The 5,423-nt window shown below is 42.3% G+C and overlaps 1 non-coding gene across 1 annotated transcript; it reads right to left on the bottom strand.

Moving 5' to 3' along the window:
- Window positions 1-463: 463 nt before the first annotated feature.
- LOC128126509 (small nucleolar RNA R71) lies at window positions 464-570 on the bottom strand. The gene has a single exon (XR_008224521.1). It is a non-coding gene; the product is annotated as a small nucleolar RNA R71 (small nucleolar RNA).
- Window positions 571-5,423: the final 4,853 nt, after the last annotated feature.

The raw sequence follows: 5,423 nt of genomic DNA, 5'->3' as shown, positions 1-5,423 counted from the left end.
TATCGAGTACGAGACCGAGGAAGAAGAAGAGCATACTTACGAGCACGAAACCGATTCCGAAGAAGAGTTAGCTATCACAATGGCTAACATTGATGAAGTCCCCATGGGGGAATGGAAGAAAAGGATGCGTGATGACACCGGGCCGGGACTTGTGCAACCCGCAATTCCCGCGACCGCTACTTTCGAACTAAAAGGCCATATTCTCGCCCAACTCAAGGAGATTCCTTTTTACGGGAAGGATCACGAAGATGCTTACAAGCACTTGGACGAAATGAATGATGTGGCCGATTACTTCAACGTACCGAATGTTCCACACGAGACCCAGCTTCTTCGCATGCTTCCCGTCACATTTAAAGGAGCTGCAAAAGATTGGTTAAAGTCACTTCCTCCTGGATCGGTCACCACATGGGCCAAGATGAAAGAAGAGTTCATAGACCATTTCTGCCCGCCCTCCAAGATAGCCAAGCTAAAGAAAGCCATTGCCAACTTCGAGCAACAACCCGGAGAATCTCTTTATGAAGCTTGGGAAAGGTACAAGAGCCTACTTAGAAATTGCCCACACCATGACCTTAATAACCAACAAGAGGTCTCCATCTTCTATGATGGAGTCAATGTCACCACAAGGCAATTCCTTGATTCTCAAGGCCCGCTCACAAAGAAGGCGCCCCCGGTAATTAAAGAATTAATTGAAGAATTCTCTAAGCACTCTAGAGAATACCACAATCTGAGAAACGAAGTAAGTCGGGGGGTAGTGAACACAGCAAATGATAGCATGGCAGCGATGATAGCTAAGCTTGATAGTCTAGATCGAAGAATGACAAAAATGGATCAAACAATCCATGCTATTAGGGTAGGATGCGAAAATTGTAGAGGTCCCCATCTCACAAAGGATTGTGATTTGGATGAGAATGGAAATAAGAGAGCTCAAGTCTTCTATTCAAGTGGCGATCGATATGATGAAAATTGGCGGAAACCTAAGAAGGAATGGCTACCATACGAAGAGTATAAGAAGGCGAAGGAGGAGAAATACAAGCAGAAGGAGAGGGGACTATACCAAAAGGAAGAACTGGTAGAAAATAAAGCCGATTTAGAAGAGTTATTCACTAGATTCATAGCCGCGTCCGAAAAAAGACACAATGATCACGATGCTGCCATACACGAGACCAGAAACATGCTAAGGAATCAGCAAGCATCAATTCTCAACATTGAGAAACAGCTGGGGCAGCTTGCACATCAAGTGAATGATAGAAGACCGGGTCAACTTCCAAGTAACACCGAACCCAATCCAAGAATGGAGAATGTAAGTGGAATAACCTCCAGCAGTGAAGAAACATTTACAGAAGCACTGAGAATCTCCAAGAAGAAGGCAGAAAAGGTAGAAGAATCGGACCCAGCAAAACCCGATCCGACTCGCCGAGTCACTCCATTGGACTCGACGAGTCCATGCATAAATAAGACAATTGTCAGTTCTTTGAAGCCTTATAATCCTCCTCTGCCATACCCAACCAAAGCCATGCCTGCAGAAAAAGTAGAAGCATACAGAACCTTCATGAAGCATGTTAATGCTTGACAAGTTAATGTGCCATTTGTGGAAACAATGCTCCAAACACCTAAGTACTTCAACTTGCTTAAGGGCCTTTTTGTTGCTAGGAAAGATTTGGCTGAAGTCGCGGAAATATTGATGAATGCGCTACCTGAAAAGAAGGATGATCCAGGAAATATTGTGATTCCGTGCCAATTTGGTAATGAAGTTTTCACCCGAGCATTAGCTGATTCGGGGGCAAGCATCAATTTGATGCCTTTTTCATTCTTTAAGAAGTTGAATTTACCAGAACCAAGGCCGGTGAATATGAAGATCCATTTGGCGGACAAGACGATAATTCATCCACAAGGCGTTTGTGAGGACCTCCTTATAAAAGTTGACAAGTTTATTTTCCCAGTAGACTTCGTGGTTGTTGATATAGAAGAAGACCCCGAAATTCCAATTATTTTGGGGAGATCATTCTTGAACACCGCGTGTGCTTTAATTGATATATGTGAGTCTACATTGACATTAAGGGTGGGTGATGAGTCTGTAATGTTTAAAGCTATTCCAGAGGCCAAGCAAGAAGAGGAAAAGAATGAAGATATCTCATTTATCCAATTGGATGATGAGATATTAGAAAAAGAGCTTGAACTTTTGCTAAAAGAAGATCCAACCAAGTTTTTGATACACTCTGAAGAAGATGGAGATGTTAACAAGGACTTGGAGGAGTTAGAAAAGCTACCGGAAGGAGCCAAATCAGAAAACACCCAAGAATTAATGGAACCCGATCAGACTCGCCGAGTCATTTTAATGGACTCGACGAGTCCAGTCGAAATTGACAAAGACTTGGCCGACTTAGATTTGTTTGTTGCTAGTTCTTCACATACCTTGGATTTAGATATTATTCATGATTCTTTAGAAGAACAAACAGCAGAAGGAGGAATGGGAATGAAAGTTCAATACGCCGATGTAGCATGTCTTGATACGATTCCGTTTGAAGATGGGTTGAGCACAGGAAAGGATGAAGAGACAAAGGAAAGGAGGGTGGAAGCTGATCAACCATTCACTACTAAACCTAAAGCACGAACCATCACGAAATATGAAGTAATTAAATTTAAAGAGAAGGAGGTGCAAGAGAAGGTGAAAAAGAATGGGGGAAAGAAGAAAAAGAGGAAAAGGGAAGCCCAAGCAGCTGAGGATGATGCTATGAAAAAGAAAAGAGATGCATTGAAAAGGGCTTACAAGAAGAAGATTCACGCTTACAAAACAAAGTACAAACCACAAAAGACTAGGTGTGCATTCCCGATGCTGGAGGATGACGAGACGCAGACGGGAAGGAGTCCAGCTAACGACTCCTTAAAAAGAAGCGCTTGGCGGGAGGCAACCCGTTATTTAGAGTTTGATTTCTTTTACTTTTTAGTTTTGTTTGAAATTTTTCCTTCGTTTTTAGATTGTTAATTCTCCAATTCGTCGGACATGTCTGCTTGAGAGTGTGCATAGGCTAAGTATGGGGTGAAATGATTTTTTTAAGATAAATGAAATTTTTTTATGAATTTTTGCAAAAGACTCGCCGAGTCTTACCACGACTCGACGAGTGTATATATATTTCAGAAAAAGTTTGACATCGCGACCAGAATCGTCGAGTCTGACCCCGACTCGACGAGTCGGTATTATTTACAGAAAAAATAATTTTGAAATTACTTTTACAACCGGTAACTAGGGTTTTAACCCTAATGAATCAATTTCTTTTCACATACACACTCGTCGTGCGCCTCTCTCTCAACTCTCTCTCGAGCATTCAAAGTGTTCTTCAAATATTTCAAGTACCATCTAAAAAGGTAATGAATTTCTTCTTGTTTTCTGTTAAGAACATGATTATAAGGCCATCTATGATAGAAATTGCATGAAAAAACCCGTTTTTGAAAAGTAGTAAATTTCTAGGGTTTTGATTTTTCATGAATTATGTTGTTTTGAATGCTTATTCTGGCCTTAATACCTTAATAATATGTGTCTAGACAAAACCCTTGACGTAATTTCTAGGTTTTATGGTCCAATTTCCATCGACCCGCCGACTGACTCGTGCAGTTCGTGCGACTCGCCGAGTCGTACATGGACTCGACGAGTCGAGTCGGGAAACATATGCGAGACGTTTTCTTTAATTATACTCTGTGTTTCTGGGTTTTGTGTCTTTGTTTTGCAGAAATCATGTTCAGAAGGGGGCAAAGTTCCAGTGGCCACCAAGGGGACTTTCCTTGGTTGAATTTCCCACAAGTTGAGTCCGCTTCAACATTGCGGAAGTGGAAGAAGAAGTTGGTTGACATAAAGAAGAAAGAGATCTACATGCCCAACCGGATAGATTGGGATTGGTTGCAGAGTGTACGCTATGAGGAGGAGCTAGCTCCTTATCTTTTAAAGGAGTTTCACCATGAAGGCGAAACAATGATTTGTGACGGGTGGAGCCGGGTCTTCCGTATTCAAGAGTCGGTTTATTTGGAGCTGTGTTTGGAGTTCTTCTCGACGGTATCTTTCACCAGGGGAGTGGATGCTTATCACCCGTCAAGCTTTAGTTTCTACCTTGGGTAGAATTTCATCAATGCTCTATGGTGGATCTTGCCTGTCGATTAGGGGTTTATGATCAGCCCTTGGTCTCAACACCCATCTTTCGGGCCTTTTTGGCACAAACCCATATGGTGTTTCCCGAAGGAGTTACGAGCGTGGGTTGGTGGAATACAATTGGTAACAAGGTCTATATTCTGAATTCGGCACAGGAAGGGAGCATTCGATCCCCAACACACCGCCTCATTCATCGTCTCATTTCATCCACCATCAACCAAAGGGAGGATAATGACAAGGTGTCTAACCTTGATGTCTTCTATTTGTGGAGCAATATTACACCCGGCGTTTTTTGCAATATTCCTTGGTGTCTAGCTTCATATCTCTCGGAGGGTGCGGTCAAGGATCGCAAAACTTCTCGAATCAACGGTGGGATGTTTGTCACCCGGTTAGCCAACTCATTCGGGTTGATGAACCGCGGTGCATGGAACTTCATGACGATGGTCCCTACACCTCCATTCAATCCAATTCTTTTCCGGAGAGCAAGGATTATTGAAGACTATGGTGGTGGCCATTATGCCATCCCGAATGATGATCCGGTTGTTGGTCCCGAAGCACCGGGGAGGAGGGTTTGTTCGAGAAGAGAGCGGGATGTGGAGGAAGAGCCGCCGGTGATTCCGGTTGACAACGAAGAAGTACCAATGGATTGGTACAATGTGGAGATGAGGCGGCTACAAGATCAGATGGCGCGGAGCTTGAATTTTAGCAACCAATCACATATACAACTTTTTGACCACTTTAACATTCCGCACATCGATGGTGGTAACTTTCCATATATTCCATCATGGGAAGAGGTGATAAGTGCAAGAGGAAGTGGTGCGGGAGAAAGTGGAGCAGGGCTAGATGATGATGAGGAGGAGGAGGATTGAGTTCTTTGCATTTTTATTGAACAATTTTCAATCTTTTTATTTTTGTTTGTTTTTATTTGGTTTGTTTAATGTTTTTTAGAACTTGCTTTTGATGTTTATTTGATGTTTGATGCTTTGTCAAATTTTCAGATTTGAATTAGGAGTGCTAGCTTCAAAAGGGTTTAGAATCATAGAATCAAAGTGAGAAAGAGAGTCAAGAAAGAGGAGCGTTAGAGTTACATTATTGAGTCCGGTCCTTAGAGATGTTGGTAAGGGAGTCTAGAAGTGAATAGAAAGTATAGAGAGTTTATTGGAAGCTGGATCAGATACAGAACGCTATTATTTTCATTCAGTGAACAACTCGTCGAGTGCATTAAACTGACTCGACGAGTCGCCCTTAATTCTAAAAAATCCGAAGATTTCCCGAAGTAACTCGA

The sequence above is a fragment of the Lactuca sativa genome, chromosome 5, assembly GCF_002870075.4.
Source record: "Lactuca sativa cultivar Salinas chromosome 5, Lsat_Salinas_v11, whole genome shotgun sequence".
NCBI classification, from domain to species: Eukaryota; Viridiplantae; Streptophyta; class Magnoliopsida; order Asterales; family Asteraceae; genus Lactuca; species Lactuca sativa.
Note: the sequence above shows the minus strand (reverse complement) of the source record. Positions and strands in the feature narration are given on the sequence as shown.